Genomic DNA, 21,182 nt, shown 5'->3' with positions numbered 1-21,182 from the left:
CTAGACTGCAAGAACCGAGACCCCCGTTAAACTATTAGCAGAAAAGGCAAATGAAGTGAGGGGCTCTTTTGACAAACATATTAAGGATGCCAACAGTCACCGAAATCAAGGTGCATAGGGGAATGCTTCTTTTTTTGTATCTAGTGCCAATCAATTAGTTTTAAAAAAAAAAATTACTTATAAATTAGCAGAAAAGGCAAATGAAGTGAGGGGCACTTTTGACAAACATATTAAGGATGCCAACAGTCACCGAAATCAAGGTGCATAGGGGAATGCTTCTTTTTTTGTATCTAGTGCCAATCAATTAGTTTTTTAAAAAAAATTACTTATAAAGCAGCAGAAAAGACAACCATGGCGCCGGTGGGATCGAACCCACGACCTCCGAATATCGCCTCCTGTGCGCTTACCAACTGAGCTACTGCGACGGCTGTCTAATCTGCTGCTGTCGTGGGTATTTATGTTTTCCGTGTAAGCGAACCTTGAGAGTGTTCACCAGCGCCACCCTCGTCCATGGCGGTGGACGTAGCACGTCCTGTAATACCGCAAGTGTGACGTAGAACGTCATCTAACGGCGAGGGCGGAAACTGTGCGAGAGCCCTCTTATGCTACCTATGGCATCAAGACTGCCAGAACCGAGACCCCCGTTAAGCTATTAGCAGACAAGGCAAATGAAGTGAGGGGCTCGTTTGACAAACATATTAAGGAAACCAACAGTCACCGAAATCAAGGTGCATAGGGGAATGCTTCTTTTTATATCTAGTGTCAATCAATTAGTTTTTTAGAGAAAATTACTTATAAAGCAGCAGAAAAGACAACCATGGCGCCGGTGGGATCGAACCAACGACCTCCGAATATCGCGTCCGGTGCGCTTACCAACTGAGCTACGGCGACGGCTGTCTAATCTGCTGCTTTCGTGGGTATTTATGTTTTGCGTGTAAGCGAACCTTGAGAGTGTTCACCAGCGCCACCCTCGTCCATAGCGGTGGCCGTAGCACGTCCTGTAATACCGCAAGTGTGACGTAGAACGTCATCTAACGGCGAGGGCGGAAAATGTGCGAGAGCCCTCTTATGCTACCTTTGGCATCAAGACTGCAAGAACCGAGACCCCCGTTAAGCTATTAGCAGAAAAGGCAAATGAAGTGAGGGGCTCTTTTGACAAACATATTAAGGATGCCAACAGTCACCGAAATCAAGGTGCATAGGGGAATGCTTCTTTTTTTATATCTAGTGCCAATCAATTAGTTTTTAAAAGAAAATTACTTATAAAGCAGCAGAAAAGACAACCATGGCGCCGGTGGGATCGAACCCACGACCTCCGAATATCGCGTCCTGTGCGCTTACCAACTGAGCTACGGCGACGGCTGTCTAATCTGCTGCTTTGGTGGGTATTTATGTTTTGCGTGTAAGCGAACCTTGAGAGTGTTCACCAGCGCCACCCTCGTCCATAGCGGTGGCCGTAGCACGTAATGTAATACCGCAAGTGTGACGTAGAACGTCATCTAACAGCGAGGGCGGAAACTGTGCGAGAGCCCTCTTATGCTCCCTATGGCATCTAGACTGCAAGAACCGAGACCCCCGTTAAGCTATTAGCAGAAAAGGCAAATGAAGTGAGGGGCTCTTTTGACAAACATATTAAGGATGCCAACAGTCACCGAAATCAAGGTGCATAGGGGAATGCTTCTTTTTTTATATCTAGTGCCAATCAATTAGTTTTTAAAAGAAAATTACTTATAAAGCAGCAGAAAAGACAACCATGGCGCCGGTGGGATCGAACCCACGACCTCCGAATATCGCGTCCTGTGCGCTTACCAACTGAGCTACGGCGACGGTTGTCTAATCTGCTGCTATCGTGGGTATTTATGTTTTGCGTGTAAGCGAACCATGAGAGTGTTCACCAGCGCCACCCTCGTCCATAGCGGTGGACGTAGCACGTCCTGTAATACCGCAAGTGTGACGTAGAACGTCATCTAACGGCGAGGGCGGAAACTGTGCGAGAGCCCTCTTATGCTACCTATGGCATCAAGACTGCCAGAACCGAGACCCCCGTTAAGCTATTAGCAGAGAAGGCAAATCAAGTGAGGGGCTCGTTTGACAAACATATTAAGGAAACCAACAGTCACCGAAATCAAGGTGCATAGGGGAATGCTTCTTTTTTTATATCTAGTGCCAATCAATTAATTTTTAAAAGAAAATTACTTATAAAGCAGCAGAAAAGACAACCATGGCGCCGGTGGGATCGAACCCACGACCTCCGAATATCGCGTCCTGTGCGCTTACCAACTGAGCTACGGCGACGGCTGTCTAATCTGCTGCTATCGTGGGTATTTATGTTTTGCGTGTAAGCGAACCATGAGAGTGTTCACCAGCGCCACCCTCGTCCATAGCGGTGGACGTAGCACGTCCTGTAATACCGCAAGTGTGACGTAGAACGTCATCTAACGGCGAGGGCGGAAACTGTGCGAGAGCCCTCTTATGCTACCTATGGCATCAAGACTGCCAGAACCGAGACCCCCGCTAAGCTATTAGCAGACAAGGCAAATGAAGTGAGGGGCTCGTTTGACAAACATATTAAGGAAACCAACAGTCACCGAAATCAAGGTGCATAGGGGAATGCTTCTTTTTATATCTAGTGTCAATCAATTAGTTTTTTAGAGAAAATTACTTATAAAGCAGCAGAAATAGCAACCATGCTGCCGGTGGGATCCGAACCCACGCCCACCAAATATCGCGTCCGGTGCGCTTACCAACTGATCTACGGCGACGGCTGTCTAATCTGCTGCTTTCGTGGGTATTTATGTTTTTCGTGTAAGCGAACCTTGAGAGTGTTCACCAGCGCCACCCTCGTCCATAGCGGTGGCCGTAGCACGTCCTGTAATACCGCAAGTGTGACGTAGAACGTCATCTAACAGCGAGGGCGGAAACTGTGCGAGAGCCCTCTTATGCTCCCTATGGCATCTAGACTGCAAGAACCGAGACCCCCGTTAAGCTATTAGCAGAAAAGGCAAATGAAGTGAGAGGCTCTTTTGACAAACATATTAAGGATGCCAACAGTCACCGAAATCAAGGTGCATAGGGGAATGCTTCTTTTTTTATATCTAGTGCCAATCAATTAGTTTTTAAAAGAAAATTACTTATAAAGCAGCAGAAAAGGCAACCATGGCGCCGGTGGGATCGAGCCCACGACCTCCGAATATCGCGTCCTGTGCGCTTATCAACTGAGCTACTGCGACGGCTGTCTAATCTGCTGCTATCGTGGGTATTTATGTTTTCCGTGTAAGCGAACCTTGAGAGTGTTCACCAGCGCCACCCTCGTCCATGGCGGTGGACGTAGCACGTCCTGTAATACCGCAAGTGTGACGTAGAACGTCATCTAACGGCGAGGGCGGAAACTGTGCGAGAGCCCTCTTATGCTACCTATGGCATCAAGACTGCCAGAACCGAGACCCCCGTTAAGCTATTAGCAGACAAGGCAAATGAAGTGAGGGGCTCGTTTGACAAACATATGAAGGAAGCCAACAGTCACCGAAATCAAGGTGCATAGAGGAATGCTTCTTTTTTTTATCTAGTGCCAATCAATTAGTTTTTTAAAGAAAATTACTTATAAAGCAGCAGAAAAGACAACCATGGCGCCGGTGGGATCGAACCAACGACCTCCGAATATCGCGTCCGGTGCGCTTACCAACTGAGCTACGGCGACGGCTGTCTAATCTGCTGCTATCGTGGGTATTTATGTTTTGCGTGTAAGCGAACCTTGAGAGTGTTCACCAGCGCCACCCTCGTCCATAGCGGTGGACGTAGCACGTCCTGTAATACCGCAAGTGTGACGTAGAACGTCATCTAACGGCGAGGGTGGAAACTGTGCGAGAGCCCTCTTATGCTACCTATGGCATCAAGAATGCCAGAACCGAGACCCCCGTTAAGCTATTAGCAGAGAAGGCAAATCAAGTGAGGGGCTCGTTTGACAAACATAATAAGGAAACCAACAGTCACCGAAATCAAGGTGCATAGGGGAATGCTTCTTTTTATATCTAGTGTCAATCAATTAGTTTTTTAGAGAAAATTACTTATAAAGCAGCAGAAAAAGCAACCATGCTGCTGGTGGGATCCGAGCCCACGCCCACCAAATATCGCGTCCGTTGCGCTTACCAACTGATCTACGGCGACGGCTGTCTAATCTGCTGCTTTCGTGGGTATATATGTTTTGCGTGTAAGCGAACCATGAGAGTGTTCACCAGCGCCACCCTCGTCCATAGCGGTGGACGTAGCACGTCCTGTAATACCGCAAGTGTGACGTAGAACGTCATCTAACGGCGAGGGCGGAAACTGTGCGAGAGCCCTCTTATGCTACCTATGGCATCAAGACTGCCAGAACCGAGACCCCCGCTAAGCTATTAGCAGACAAGGCAAATGAAGTGAGGGGCTCGTTTGACAAACATATTAAGGAAACCAACAGTCACCGAAATCAAGGTGCATAGGGGAATGCTTCTTTTTATATCTAGTGTCAATCAATTAGTTTTTTAGAGAAAATTACTTATAAAGCAGCAGAAATAGCAACCATGCTGCCGGTGGGATCCGAACCCACGCCCACCAAATATCGCGTCCGGTGCGCTTACCAACTGATCTACGGCGACGGCTGTCTAATCTGCTGCTTTCGTGGGTATTTATGTTTTTCGTGTAAGCGAACCTTGAGAGTGTTCACCAGCGCCACCCTCGTCCATAGCGGTGGCCGTAGCACGTCCTGTAATACCGCAAGTGTGACGTAGAACGTCATCTAACAGCGAGGGCGGAAACTGTGCGAGAGCCCTCTTATGCTCCCTATGGCATCTAGACTGCAAGAACCGAGACCCCCGTTAAGCTATTAGCAGAAAAGGCAAATGAAGTGAGAGGCTCTTTTGACAAACATATTAAGGATGCCAACAGTCACCGAAATCAAGGTGCATAGGGGAATGCTTCTTTTTTTATATCTAGTGCCAATCAATTAGTTTTTAAAAGAAAATTACTTATAAAGCAGCAGAAAAGGCAACCATGGCGCCGGTGGGATCGAGCCCACGACCTCCGAATATCGCGTCCTGTGCGCTTATCAACTGAGCTACTGCGACGGCTGTCTAATCTGCTGCTATCGTGGGTATTTATGTTTTCCGTGTAAGCGAACCTTGAGAGTGTTCACCAGCGCCACCCTCGTCCATGGCGGTGGACGTAGCACGTCCTGTAATACCGCAAGTGTGACGTAGAACGTCATCTAACGGCGAGGGCGGAAACTGTGCGAGAGCCCTCTTATGCTACCTATGGCATCAAGACTGCCAGAACCGAGACCCCCGTTAAGCTATTAGCAGACAAGGCAAATGAAGTGAGGGGCTCGTTTGACAAACATATGAAGGAAGCCAACAGTCACCGAAATCAAGGTGCATAGAGGAATGCTTCTTTTTTTTAATCTAGTGCCAATCAATTAGTTTTTTAAAGAAAATAACTTATAAAGCAGCAGAAAAGACAACCATGGCGCCGGTGGGATCGAACCAACGACCTCCGAATATCGCGTCCGGTGCGCTTACCAACTGAGCTACGGCGACGGCTGTCTAATCTGCTGCTATCGTGGGTATTTATGTTTTGCGTGTAAGCGAACCTTGAGAGTGTTCACCAGCGCCACCCTCGTCCATAGCGGTGGACGTAGCACGTCCTGTAATACCGCAAGTGTGACGTAGAACGTCATCTAACGGCGAGGGTGGAAACTGTGCGAGAGCCCTCTTATGCTACCTATGGCATCAAGAATGCCAGAACCGAGACCCCCGTTAAGCTATTAGCAGAGAAGGCAAATCAAGTGAGGGGCTCGTTTGACAAACATATTAAGGAAACCAACAGTCACCGAAATCAAGGTGCATAGGGGAATGCTTCTTTTTATATCTAGTGTCAATCAATTAGTTTTTTAGAGAAAATTACTTATAAAGCAGCAGAAAAAGCAACCATGCTGCTGGTGGGATCCGAGCCCACGCCCACCAAATATCGCGTCCGTTGCGCTTACCAACTGATCTACGGCGACGGCTGTCTAATCTGCTGCTTTCGTGGGTATATATGTTTTGCGTGTAAGCGAACCTTGAGAGTGTTCACCAGCGCCACCCTCGTACATAGCGGTGGCCGTAGCACGTCCTGTAATACCGCAAGTGTGACGTAGAACGTCATCTAACAGCGAGGGCGGAAACTGTGCGAGAGCCCTCTTATGCTCCCTATGGCATCTAGACTGCAAGAACCGAGACCCCCGTTAAGCTATTAGCAGAAAAGGCAAATGAAGTGAGGGGCTCTTTTGACAAACATATTAAGGATGCCAGCAGTCACCGAAATCAAGGTGCATAGGGGAATGCTTCTTTTTTTATATCTAGTGCCAATCAATTAGTTTTTAAAAGAAAATTACTTATAAAGCAGCAGAAAAGACAACCATGGCGCCGGTGGGATCGAACCCACGACCTCCGAATATCGCGTCCTGTGCGCTTACCAACTGAGCTACGGCGACGGCTGTCTAATCTGCTGCTATCGTGGGTATTTATGTTTTGCGTGTAAGCGAACCTTGAGAGTGTTCACCAGCGCCACCCTCGTCCATAGCGGTGGACGTAGCACGTCCTGTAATACCGCAAGTGTGACGTAGAACGTCATCTAACGGCGAGGGTGGAAACTGTGCGAGAGCCCTCTTATGCTACCTATGGCATCAAGACTGCCAGAACCGAGACCCCCGTTAAGCTATTAGCAGACAAGGCAAATGAAGTAAGGGGCTCGTTTGACAAACATATTAAGGAAACCAACAGTCACCGAAATCAAGGTGCATAGGGGAATGCTTCTTTTTATATCTAGTGTCAATCAATTAGTTTTTAGAGAAAATTACTTATAAAGCAGCAGAAAAGGCAACCATGCTGCCGTTGGGATCCAAGCCTACGCCCACCAAATATCGCGTCCGTTGCGCTTACCAACTGATCTACGGCGACGGCTGTCTAATCTGCTGCTTTCGTGGGTATATATGTTTTGGGTGTAAGCGAACCTTGAGAGTGTTCACCAGCGCCACCCTCGTACATAGCGGTGGCCGTAGCACGTCCTGTAATACCGCAAGTGTGACGTAGAACGTCATCTAACAGCGAAGGCGGAAACTGTGCGAGAGCCCTCTTATGCTCCCTATGGCATCTAGACTGCAAGAACCGAGACCCCCGTTAAGCTAGTAGCAGAAAAGGCAAATGAAGTGAGGGGCTCTTTTGACAAACATATTAAGGATGCCAACAGTCACCGAAATCAAGGTGCATAGGGGAATGCTTCTTTTTTTATATCTAGTGCCAATCAATTAGTTTTTAAAAGAAAATTACTTATAAAGCTGCAGAAAAGACAACCATGGCGCCGGTGGGATCGAACCCACGACCTCCGAATATCGCGTCCTGTGCGCTTACCAACTGAGCTACGGCGACGGCTGTCTAATCTGCTGCTATCGTGGGTATTTATGTTTTGCGTGTAAGCGAACCATGAGAGTGTTCACCAGCGCCACCCTCGTCCATAGCGGTGGACGTAGGACGTCCTGTAATACCGCAAGTGTGACGTAGAACGTCATCTAACGGCAAGGGCGGAAACTGTGCGAGAGCCCTCTTATGCTACCTATGGCATCAAGACTGCCAGAACCGAGACCCCCGTTAAGCTATTAGCAGACAAGGCAAATGAAGTGAGGGGCTCGTTTGACAAACATATTAAGGAAACCAACAGTCACCGAAATCAAGGTGCATAGGGGAATGCTTCTTTTTATATCTAGTGTCAATCAATTAGTTTTTTAGAGAAAATTACTTATAAAGCAGCAGAAAAAGCAACCATGCTGCCGGTGGGATCCGAACCCACGCCCACCAAATATCGCGTCCGGTGCGCTTACCAACTGATCTACGGCGACGGCTGTCTAATCTGCTGCTTTGGTGGGTATTTATGTTTTGCGTGTAAGCGAACCATGAGAGTGTTCACCAGCGCCACCCTCGTCCATAGCGGTGGCCGTAGCACGTCCTGTAATACCGCAAGTGTGACGTAGAACGTCATCTAACAGCGAGGGCGGAAACTGTGCGAGAGCCCTCTTATGCTCCCTATGGCATCTAGACTGCAAGAACCGAGACCCCCGTTAAGCTATTAGCAGAAAAGGCAAATGAAGTGAGGGGCTCTTTTGACAAACATATTAAGGATGCGAACAGTCACCGAAATCAAGGTGCATAGGGGAATGCTTCTTTTTCATATCTAGTGCCAATCAATTAGTTTTTAAAAGAAAATTACTTATAAAGCAGCAGAAAAGACAACCATGGCGCCGGTGGGATCGAACCCACGACCTCCGAATATCGCGTCCTGTGCGCTTACCAACTGAGCTACGGCGACGGCTGTCTAATCTGCTGCTATCGTGGGTATTTATGTTTTGCGTGTAAGCGAACCATGAGAGTGTTCACCAGCGCCACCCTCGTCCATAGCGGTGGACATAGCACGTCCTGTAATACCGCAAGTGTGACGTAGAACGTCATCTAACGGCGAGGGCGGAAACTGTGCGAGAGCCCTCTTATGCTACCTATGGCATCAAGACTGCCAGAACCGAGACCCCCGCTAAGCTATTAGCAGACAAGGCAAATGAAGTGAGGGGCTCGTTTGACAAACATATTAAGGAAACCAACAGTCACCGAAATCAAGGTGCATAGGGGAATGCTTCTTTTTATATCTAGTGTCAATCAATTAGTTTTTTAGAGAAAATTACTTATAAAGCAGCAGAAATAGCAACCATGCTGCCGGTGGGATCCGAACCCACGCCCACCAAATATCGCGTCCGGTGCGCTTACCAACTGATCTACGGCGACGGCTGTCTAATCTGCTGCTTTCGTGGGTATTTATGTTTTTCGTGTAAGCGAACCTTGAGAGTGTTCACCAGCGCCACCCTCGTCCATAGCGGTGGCCGTAGCACGTCCTGTAATACCGCAAGTGTGACGTAGAACGTCATCTAACAGCGAGGGCGGAAACTGTGCGAGAGCCCTCTTATGCTCCCTATGGCATCTAGACTGCAAGAACCGAGACCCCCGTTAAGCTATTAGCAGAAAAGGCAAATGAAGTGAGAGGCTCTTTTGACAAACATATTAAGGATGCCAACAGTCACCGAAATCAAGGTGCATAGGGGAATGCTTCTTTTTTTATATCTAGTGCCAATCAATTAGTTTTTAAAAGAAAATTACTTATAAAGCAGCAGAAAAGGCAACCATGGCGCCGGTGGGATCGAGCCCACGACCTCCGAATATCGCGTCCTGTGCGCTTATCAACTGAGCTACTGCGACGGCTGTCTAATCTGCTGCTATCGTGGGTATTTATGTTTTCCGTGTAAGCGAACCTTGAGAGTGTTCACCAGCGCCACCCTCGTCCATGGCGGTGGACGTAGCACGTCCTGTAATACCGCAAGTGTGACGTAGAACGTCATCTAACGGCGAGGGCGGAAACTGTGCGAGAGCCCTCTTATGCTACCTATGGCATCAAGACTGCCAGAACCGAGACCCCCGTTAAGCTATTAGCAGACAAGGCAAATGAAGTGAGGGGCTCGTTTGACAAACATATGAAGGAAGCCAACAGTCACCGAAATCAAGGTGCATAGAGGAATGCTTCTTTTTTTTAATCTAGTGCCAATCAATTAGTTTTTTAAAGAAAATTACTTATAAAGCAGCAGAAAAGACAACCATGGCGCCGGTGGGATCGAACCAACGACCTCCGAATATCGCGTCCGGTGCGCTTACCAACTGAGCTACGGCGACGGCTGTCTAATCTGCTGCTATCGTGGGTATTTATGTTTTGCGTGTAAGCGAACCTTGAGAGTGTTCACCAGCGCCACCCTCGTCCATAGCGGTGGACGTAGCACGTCCTGTAATACCGCAAGTGTGACGTAGAACGTCATCTAACGGCGAGGGTGGAAACTGTGCGAGAGCCCTCTTATGCTACCTATGGCATCAAGAATGCCAGAACCGAGACCCCCGTTAAGCTATTAGCAGAGAAGGCAAATCAAGTGAGGGGCTCGTTTGACAAACATATTAAGGAAACCAACAGTCACCGAAATCAAGGTGCATAGGGGAATGCTTCTTTTTATATCTAGTGTCAATCAATTAGTTTTTTAGAGAAAATTACTTATAAAGCAGCAGAAAAAGCAACCATGCTGCTGGTGGGAACCGAGCCCACGCCCACCAAATATCGCGTCCGTTGCGCTTACCAACTGATCTACGGCGACGGCTGTCTAATCTGCTGCTTTCGTGGGTATATATGTTTTGCGTGTAAGCGAACCTTGAGAGTGTTCACCAGCGCCACCCTCGTACATAGCGGTGGCCGTAGCACGTCCTGTAATACCGCAAGTGTGACGTAGAACGTCATCTAACAGCGAGGGCGGAAACTGTGCGAGAGCCCTCTTATGCTCCCTATGGCATCTAGACTGCAAGAACCGAGACCCCCGTTAAGCTATTAGCAGAAAAGGCAAATGAAGTGAGGGGCTCTTTTGACAAACATATTAAGGATGCCAGCAGTCACCGAAATCAAGGTGCATAGGGGAATGCTTCTTTTTTTATATCTAGTGCCAATCAATTAGTTTTTAAAAGAAAATTACTTATAAAGCAGCAGAAAAGACAACCATGGCGCCGGTGGGATCGAACCCACGACCTCCGAATATCGCGTCCTGTGCGCTTACCAACTGAGCTACGGCGACGGCTGTCTAATCTGCTGCTATCGTGGGTATTTATGTTTTGCGTGTAAGCGAACCTTGAGAGTGTTCACCAGCGCCACCCTCGTCCATAGCGGTGGACGTAGCACGTCCTGTAATACCGCAAGTGTGACGTAGAACGTCATCTAACGGCGAGGGTGGAAACTGTGCGAGAGCCCTCTTATGCTACCTATGGCATCAAGACTGCCAGAACCGAGACCCCCGTTAAGCTATTAGCAGACAAGGCAAATGAAGTAAGGGGCTCGTTTGACAAACATATTAAGGAAACCAACAGTCACCGAAATCAAGGTGCATAGGGGAATGCTTCTTTTTATATCTAGTGTCAATCAATTAGTTTTTAGAGAAAATTACTTATAAAGCAGCAGAAAAAGCAACCATGCTGCCGTTGGGATCCAAGCCCACGCCCACCAAATATCGCGTCCGTTGCGCTTACCAACTGATCTACGGCGACGGCTGTCTAATCTGCTGCTTTCGTGGGTATATATGTTTTGGGTGTAAGCGAACCTTGAGAGTGTTCACCAGCGCCACCCTCGTACATAGCGGTGGCCGTAGCACGTCCTGTAATACCGCAAGTGTGACGTAGAACGTCATCTAACAGCGAAGGCGGAAACTGTGCGAGAGCCCTCTTATGCTCCCTATGGCATCTAGACTGCAAGAACCGAGACCCCCGTTAAGCTAGTAGCAGAAAAGGCAAATGAAGTGAGGGGCTCTTTTGACAAACATATTAAGGATGCCAACAGTCACCGAAATCAAGGTGCATAGGGGAATGCTTCTTTTTTTATATCTAGTGCCAATCAATTAGTTTTTAAAAGAAAATTACTTATAAAGCTGCAGAAAAGACAACCATGGCGCCGGTGGGATCGAACCCACGACCTCCGAATATCGCGTCCTGTGCGCTTACCAACTGAGCTACGGCGACGGCTGTCTAATCTGCTGCTATCGTGGGTATTTATGTTTTGCGTGTAAGCGAACCATGAGAGTGTTCACCAGCGCCACCCTCGTCCATAGCGGTGGACGTAGGACGTCCTGTAATACCGCAAGTGTGACGTAGAACGTCATCTAACGGCAAGGGCGGAAACTGTGCGAGAGCCCTCTTATGCTACCTATGGCATCAAGACTGCCAGAACCGAGACCCCCGTTAAGCTATTAGCAGACAAGGCAAATGAAGTGAGGGGCTCGTTTGACAAACATATTAAGGAAACCAACAGTCACCGAAATCAAGGTGCATAGGGGAATGCTTCTTTTTATATCTAGTGTCAATCAATTAGTTTTTTAGAGAAAATTACTTATAAAGCAGCAGAAAAAGCAACCATGCTGCCGGTGGGATCCGAACCCACGCCCACCAAATATCGCGTCCGGTGCGCTTACCAACTGATCTACGGCGACGGCTGTCTAATCTGCTGCTTTGGTGGGTATTTATGTTTTGCGTGTAAGCGAACCATGAGAGTGTTCACCAGCGCCACCCTCGTCCATAGCGGTGGCCGTAGCACGTCCTGTAATACCGCAAGTGTGACGTAGAACGTCATCTAACAGCGAGGGCGGAAACTGTGCGAGAGCCCTCTTATGCTCCCTATGGCATCTAGACTGCCAGAACCGAGACCCCCGTTAAGCTATTAGCAGACAAGGCAAATGAAGAGAGGGGCTCGTTTGACAAACATATGAAGGAAGCCAACAGTCACCGAAATCAAGGTGCATAGAGGAATGCTTCTTTTTTTTAATCTAGTGCCAATCAATTAGTTTTTTAAAGAAAATTACTTATAAAGCAGCAGAAAAGACAACCATGGCGCCGGTGGGATCGAACCAACGACCTCCGAATATCGCGTCCGGTGCGCTTACCAACTGAGCTACGGCGACGGCTGTCTAATCTGCTGCTATCGTGGGTATTTATGTTTTGCGTGTAAGCGAACCTTGAGAGTGTTCACCAGCGCCACCCTCGTCCATAGCGGTGGACGTAGCACGTCCTGTAATACCGCAAGTGTGACGTAGAACGTCATCTAACGGCGAGGGTGGAAACTGTGCGAGAGCCCTCTTATGCTACCTATGGCATCAAGAATGCCAGAACCGAGACCCCCGTTAAGCTATTAGCAGAGAAGGCAATTCAAGTGAGGGGCTCGTTTGACAAACATATTAAGGAAACCAACAGTCACCGAAATCAAGGTGCATAGGGGAATGCTTCTTTTTATATCTAGTGTCAATCAATTAGTTTTTTAGAGAAAATTACTTATAAAGCAGCAGAAAAAGCAACCATGCTGCTGGTGGGAACCGAGCCCACGCCCACCAAATATCGCGTCCGTTGCGCTTACCAACTGATCTACGGCGACGGCTGTCTAATCTGCTGCTTTCGTGGGTATATATGTTTTGCGTGTAAGCGAACCTTGAGAGTGTTCACCAGCGCCACCCTCGTACATAGCGGTGGCCGTAGCACGTCCTGTAATACCGCAAGTGTGACGTAGAACGTCATCTAACAGCGAGGGCGGAAACTGTGCGAGAGCCCTCTTATGCTCCCTATGGCATCTAGACTGCAAGAACCGAGACCCCCGTTAAGCTATTAGCAGAAAAGGCAAATGAAGTGAGGGGCTCTTTTGACAAACATATTAAGGATGCCAGCAGTCACCGAAATCAAGGTGCATAGGGGAATGCTTCTTTTTTTATATCTAGTGCCAATCAATTAGTTTTTAAAAGAAAATTACTTATAAAGCAGCAGAAAAGACAACCATGGCGCCGGTGGGATCGAACCCACGACCTCCGAATATCGCGTCCTGTGCGCTTACCAACTGAGCTACGGCGACGGCTGTCTAATCTGCTGCTATCGTGGGTATTTATGTTTTGCGTGTAAGCGAACCTTGAGAGTGTTCACCAGCGCCACCCTCGTCCATAGCGGTGGACGTAGCACGTCCTGTAATACCGCAAGTGTGACGTAGAACGTCATCTAACGGCGAGGGTGGAAACTGTGCGAGAGCCCTCTTATGCTACCTATGGCATCAAGACTGCCAGAACCGAGACCCCCGTTAAGCTATTAGCAGACAAGGCAAATGAAGTAAGGGGCTCGTTTGACAAACATATTAAGGAAACCAACAGTCACCGAAATCAAGGTGCATAGGGGAATGCTTCTTTTTATATCTAGTGTCAATCAATTAGTTTTTAGAGAAAATTACTTATAAAGCAGCAGAAAAAGCAACCATGCTGCCGTTGGGATCCAAGCCCACGCCCACCAAATATCGCGTCCGTTGCGCTTACCAACTGATCTACGGCGACGGCTGTCTAATCTGCTGCTTTCGTGGGTATATATGTTTTGGGTGTAAGCGAACCTTGAGAGTGTTCACCAGCGCCACCCTCGTACATAGCGGTGGCCGTAGCACGTCCTGTAATACCGCAAGTGTGACGTAGAACGTCATCTAACAGCGAAGGCGGAAACTGTGCGAGAGCCCTCTTATGCTCCCTATGGCATCTAGACTGCAAGAACCGAGACCCCCGTTAAGCTAGTAGCAGAAAAGGCAAATGAAGTGAGGGGCTCTTTTGACAAACATATTAAGGATGCCAACAGTCACCGAAATCAAGGTGCATAGGGGAATGCTTCTTTTTTTATATCTAGTGCCAATCAATTAGTTTTTAAAAGAAAATTACTTATAAAGCTGCAGAAAAGACAACCATGGCGCCGGTGGGATCGAACCCACGACCTCCGAATATCGCGTCCTGTGCGCTTACCAACTGAGCTACGGCGACGGCTGTCTAATCTGCTGCTATCGTGGGTATTTATGTTTTGCGTGTAAGCGAACCATGAGAGTGTTCACCAGCGCCACCCTCGTCCATAGCGGTGGACGTAGGACGTCCTGTAATACCGCAAGTGTGACGTAGAACGTCATCTAACGGCAAGGGCGGAAACTGTGCGAGAGCCCTCTTATGCTACCTATGGCATCAAGACTGCCAGAACCGAGACCCCCGTTAAGCTATTAGCAGACAAGGCAAATGAAGTGAGGGGCTCGTTTGACAAACATATTAAGGAAACCAACAGTCACCGAAATCAAGGTGCATAGGGGAATGCTTCTTTTTATATCTAGTGTCAATCAATTAGTTTTTTAGAGAAAATTACTTATAAAGCAGCAGAAAAAGCAACCATGCTGCCGGTGGGATCCGAACCCACGCCCACCAAATATCGCGTCCGGTGCGCTTACCAACTGATCTACGGCGACGGCTGTCTAATCTGCTGCTTTGGTGGGTATTTATGTTTTGCGTGTAAGCGAACCATGAGAGTGTTCACCAGCGCCACCCTCGTCCATAGCGGTGGCCGTAGCACGTCCTGTAATACCGCAAGTGTGACGTAGAACGTCATCTAACAGCGAGGGCGGAAACTGTGCGAGAGCCCTCTTATGCTCCCTATGGCATCTAGACTGCAAGAACCGAGACCCCCGTTAAGCTATTAGCAGAAAAGGCAAATGAAGTGAGGGGCTCTTTTGACAAACATATTAAGGATGCGAACAGTCACCGAAATCAAGGTGCATAGGGGAATGCTTCTTTTTCATATCTAGTGCCAATCAATTAGTTTTTAAAAGAAAATTACTTATAAAGCAGCAGAAAAGACAACCATGGCGCCGGTGGGATCGAACCCACGACCTCCGAATATCGCGTCCTGTGCGCTTACCAACTGAGCTACGGCGACGGCTGTCTAATCTGCTGCTATCGTGGGTATTTATGTTTTGCGTGTAAGCGAACCATGAGAGTGTTCACCAGCGCCACCCTCGTCCATAGCGGTGGACATAGCACGTCCTGTTATACCGCAAGTGTGACGTAGAACGTCATCTAACGGCGAGGGCGGAAACTGTGCGAGAGCCCTCTTATGCTACCTATGGCATCAAGACTGCCAGAACCGAGACCCCCGCTAAGCTATTAGCAGACAAGGCAAATGAAGTGAGGGGCTCGTTTGACAAACATATTAAGGAAACCAACAGTCACCGAAATCAAGGTGCATAGGGGAATGCTTCTTTTTATATCTAGTGTCAATCAATTAGTTTTTTAGAGAAAATTACTTATAAAGCAGCAGAAATAGCAACCATGCTGCCGGTGGGATCCGAACCCACGCCCACCAAATATCGCGTCCGGTGCGCTTACCAACTGATCTACGGCGACGGCTGTCTAATCTGCTGCTTTCGTGGGTATTTATGTTTTGCGTGTAAGCGAACCTTGAGAGTGTTCACCAGCGCCACCCTCGTCCATAGCGGTGGCCGTAGCACGTCCTGTAATACCGCAAGTGTGACTAGAACGTCATCTAACAGCGAGGGCGGAAACTGTGCGAGAGCCCTCTTATGCTCCCTATGGCATCTAGACTGCAAGAACCGAAACCCCCGTTAAGCTATTAGCAGAAAAGGCAAATGAAATGAGAGGCTCTTTTGACAAACATATTAAGGATGCCAACAGTCACCGAAATCAAGGTGCATAGGGGAATGCTTCTTTTTATATCTAGTGTCAATCAATTAGTTTTTTAGAGAAAATTACTTATAAAGCAGCAGAAATAGCAACCATGCTGCCGGTGGGATCCGAACCCACGCCCACCAAATATCGCGTCCGGTGCGCTTACCAACTGATCTACGGCGACGGCTGTCTAATCTGCTGCTTCCGTGGGTATTTATGTTTTGCGTGTAAGCGAACCTTGAGAGTGTTCACCAGCGCCACGCTCGTCCATAGCGGTGGCCGTAGCACGTCCTGTAATACCGCAAGTGTGACGTAGAACGTCATCTAACAGCGAGGGCGGAAACTGTGCGAGAGCCCTCTTATGCTCCCTATGGCATCTAGACTGCAAGAACCGAGACCCCCGTTAAGCTATTAGCAGAAAAGGCAAATGAAGTGAGGGGCTCTTTTGACAAACATATTAAGGATGCCAACAGTCACCGAAATCAAGGTGCATAGGGGAATGCTTCTTTTTTATATCTAGTGCCAATCAATTAGTTTTTAAAAGAAAATTACTTATAAAGCAGCAGAAAAAGCAACCATGCTGCCGGTGGGATCCGAACCCACGCCCACCGAATATCGCGTCCGGTGCGCTTACCAACTGATCTACGGCGACGGCTGTCTAATCTGCTGCTATCGTGGGTATTTATGTTTTGCGTGTAAGCGAACCTTGAGAGTGTTCACCAGCGCCACCCTCGTCCATAGCGGTGGCCGTAGCACGTCCTGTAATACCGCAAGTGTGACGTAGAACGTCATCTAACGGCGAGGGCGGAAACTGTGCGAGAGCCCTCTTATGCTACCTATGGCATCAAGACTGCCAGAACCGAGACCCCCGTTAAGCTATTAGCAGACAAGGCAAATGAAGTAAGGGGCTCGTTTGACAAACATATTAAGGAAACCAACAGTCACCGAAATCAAGGTGCATAGGGGAATGCTTCTTTTTATATCTAGTGTCAATCAATTAGTTTTTTAGAGATAATTACTTATAAAGCAGCAGAAAAAGCAACCATGCTGCCGGTGGGATCCGAACCCACGCCCACCGAATATCGCGTCAGGTGCGCTTACCAACTGAGCTACGGCGACGGCTGTCTAATCTGCTGCTTTCGTGGGTATTTATGTTTTGCGTGTAAGCGAACTTTGAGAGTTCACCAGCGCCACCCTCGTCCATAGCGGTGGACGTAGCACGTCCTGTAATACTGCAAGTGTGACGTAGAACGTCATCTAACGGCGAGGGCGGAAACTGTGCGAGAGCCCTCTTATGCTACCTATGGCATCAAGACTGCCAGAACTGAGACCCTCTTTAAGCTATTAGCAGACAAGGCAAATGAAGTGAGGGGCTCGTTTGACAAACATATTAAGGAAACCAACAGTCACCGAAATCAAGGTGCATCGGGGAATGCTTCTTTGTTTATATCTAGTGCCAATCAATTAGTTTTTTTGAAAATTGCTTATAAAGCAGCAGAAAAAACAACCATTCCGAAGGTGGGATCCTACCCACGACCTCCGAATATCTCGTCCGGTGCTGTTACCAACTGAGCTACGGCGACGGCTGTCTAATCTGCTGCTTTCGTGGGTATTTATGTTTTGCGTGTAGGCGAACCTTGAGAGTGTTCACCAGCGCCACCCTCGTCCATAGCGGTGGACGTAGCACGTCCTGTAATACCGCAAGAGTGACGTAGAACGTCATCTAATGGCGAGGGAGGAAACTGTGCGAGAGACCTCTTATGCTACCTATGGCATCAAGACTGCCAGAACCGAGAGCCCCGTTAAGCTACTAGCAGACAAGGCAAATGAAGTGAGGGGCTCGTTTGACAAACATATTAAGGAAGCCAACAGTCACCGAAAACAAGGTGCATAGGGGAATGCTTCTTGTTTTTTATATCCAGTGCCAAGCAATTAGTTTTTTTGAAAATTGCTTATAAAACAGCAGAAGAAACAACCATGCCGAAGGTGGGATCCGAACCCACGACCTCCGAATATCGCGTCCGTTGCGCTTACCAACTGATCTACGGCGACGGCTGTCTAATCTGCTGCTTTCGTGGGTATTTATGTTTTGCGTGTAAGCGAACCTTGAGAGTGTTCACCAGCGCCACCCTCGTCCATAGCGGTGGCCGTAGCACGTCCTGTAATACCGCAAGTGTGACGTAGAACGTCATCTAACAGCGAGGGCGGAAACTGTGCGAGAGCCCTCTTATGCTCCCTATGGAATCTAGACTGCAAGAGCCGAGACCCCCGTTAAGCTATTAGCAGAAAAGGCAAATGAAGTGAGGGGCTCTTTTGACAAACATATTAAGGATGCCAACAGTCACCGAAATCAAGGTGCATAGGGGAATGCTTCTTTTTTTGTATCTAGTGCCAATCAATTAGTTTTTAAAAAAAAATTACTTATAAAGCAGCAGAAAAGACAACCATGGCGCCGGTGGGATCGAACCCACGACCTCCGAATATCGCGTCCTGTGCGCTTACCAACTGAGCTACTGCGACGGCTGTCTAATCTGCTGCTGTCGTGGGTATTTATGTTTTCCGTGTAAGCGAACCTTGAGAGTGTTCACCAGCGCCACCCTCGTCCATGGCGGTGGACGTAGCACATCCTGTAATACCGCAAGTGTGACGTAGAACGTCATCTAACGGCGAGGGCGGAAACTGTGCGAGAGCCCTCTTATGCTACCTATGGCATCAAGACCGCCAGAACCGAGACCCCCGTTAAGCTATTTGCAGAAAAGGCAAATGAAGTGAGGGGCTCTTTTGACAAACATATTAAGGATGCCAACAGTCATCGAAATCAAGGTGCATAGGGGAATGCTTCTTTTTTTATATCTAGTGCCAATCAATTAGTTTTTAAAAGAAAATTACTTATAAAGCAGCAGAAAAGACAACCATGGCGCCGGTGGGATCGAACCCACGACCTCCGAATATCGCGTCCTGTGCGCTTACCAACTGAGCTACTGCGACGGCTGTCTAATCTGCTGCTATCGTGGGTATTTATGTTTTCCGTGTAAGCGAACCTTGAGAGTTTTCACCAGCGCCACCCTCGACCATGGCTGTGGACGTAGCACGTCCTGTAATACCGCAAGTGTGACGTAGAACGTCATCTAACGGCGAGGGCGGAAACTGTGCGAGAGCCCTCTTATGCTACCTATGGCATCAATACTGCCAGAACCGAGACCCCCGTTAAGCTATTAGCAGACAAGGCAAATGAAGTGAGGGGCTCGTTTGACAAACATATTAAGGAAACCAACAGTCACCGAAATCAAGGTGCATAGGGGAATGCTTCTTTTTATATCTAGTGTCAATCAATTAGTTTTTTAGAGAAAATTACTTATAAAGCAGCAGAAAAAGAAACCATGCTGCCGGTGGGATCCGAACCCACGCCCACCAAATATCGCGTCCGGTGCGCTTACTAACTGATCTACGGCGACGGCTGTCTAATCTGCTGCTTTCGTGGGTATTTATGTTTTGCGTGTAAGCGAACCTTGAGAGTGTTCACCAGCGCCACCCTCGTCCATAGCGGTGGCCGTAGCACGTCCTGTAATACCGCAAGTGTGACGTAGAACGTCATCTAACGGCGAGGGCGGAAACTGTGCGAGAGCCCTCTTATGCTACCTATGGCATCAAGACTGCCAGAACCGAGACCCCCGTTAAGCTATTAGCAGACAAGGCAAATGAAGTGAGGGGCTCGTTTGACAAACATATGAAGGAAGGCAACAGTCACCGAAATCAAGGTGCATAGAGGAATGCTTCTTTTTTTTATCTAGTGCCAATCAATTATGTTTTTTAAAGAAAATTACTTATAAAGCAGCAGAAAAGACAACCATGGCGCCGGTGGGATCGAACCAACGACCTCCGAATATCTCGTCCGGTGCTGTTACCAACTGAGCTACGGCGACGGCTGTCTAATCTGCTGCTTTCGTGGGTATTTATGTTTTGCGTGTAAGCGAACCTTGAGAGTGTTCACCAGCGCCACCGTCGTCCATAGCGGTGGACGTAGCACGTCCTGTAATACCGCAAGAGTGACGTAGAACGTCATCTAATGGCGAGGGAGGAAACTGTGCGAGAGACCTCTTATGCTACCTATGGCATCAAGACTGCCAGAACCGAGAGCCCCGTTAAGCTACTAGCAGACAAGGCAAATGAAGTGAGGGGCTCGTTTGACAAACATATTAAGGAAGCCAACAGTCACCGAAAACAAGGTGCATAGGGGAATGCTTCTTGTTTTTTATATCCAGTGCCAAGCAATTAGTTTTTTTTGAAAATTGCTTATAAAACAGCAGAAGAAACAACCATGCCGAAGGTGGGATCCGAACCCACGACCTCCGAATATCGCGTCCGTTGCGCTTACCAACTGATCTACGGCGACGGCTGTCTAATCTGCTGCTTTCGTGGGTATTTATGTTTTGCGTGTAAGCGAACCTTGAGAGTGTTCACCAGCGCCACCCTCGTCCATAGCGGTGGCCGTAGCACGTCCTGTAATACCGCAAGTGTGACGTAGAACGTCATCTAACAGCGAGGGCGGAAACTGTGCGAGAGCCCTCTTATGCTCCCTATGGAATCTAGACTGCAAGAACCGAGACCCCCGTTAAGCTATTAGCAGAAAAGGCAAATGAAGTGAGGGGCTCTTTTGACAAACATATTAAGGATGCCAACAGTCACCGAAATCAAGGTGCATAGGGGAATGCTTCTTTTTTTGTATCTAGTGCCAATCAATTAGTTTTTAAAAAAAAAATTACTTATAAAGCAGCAGAAAAGACAACCATGGCGCCGGTGGGATCGAACCCACGACCTCCGAATATCGCGTCCTGTGCGCTTACCAACTAAGCTACTGCGACGGCTGTCTAATCTGCTGCTGTCGTGGGTATTTATGTTTTCCGTGTAAGCGAACCTTGAGAGTGTTCACCAGCGCCACCCTCGTCCATGGCGGTGGACGTAGCACATCCTGTAATACCGCAAGTGTGACGTAGAACGTCATCTAACGGCGAGGGCGGAAACTGTGCGAGAGCCCTCTTATGCTACCTATGGC

This window comes from Amblyomma americanum, chromosome 3 (genome assembly GCF_052857255.1).
Source record: "Amblyomma americanum isolate KBUSLIRL-KWMA chromosome 3, ASM5285725v1, whole genome shotgun sequence".
In the NCBI taxonomy this organism is placed as follows: Eukaryota; Metazoa; Arthropoda; class Arachnida; order Ixodida; family Ixodidae; genus Amblyomma; species Amblyomma americanum.
The sequence above is the reverse complement of the archived record's forward strand: the minus strand, read 5'-3'. Positions refer to the sequence as shown.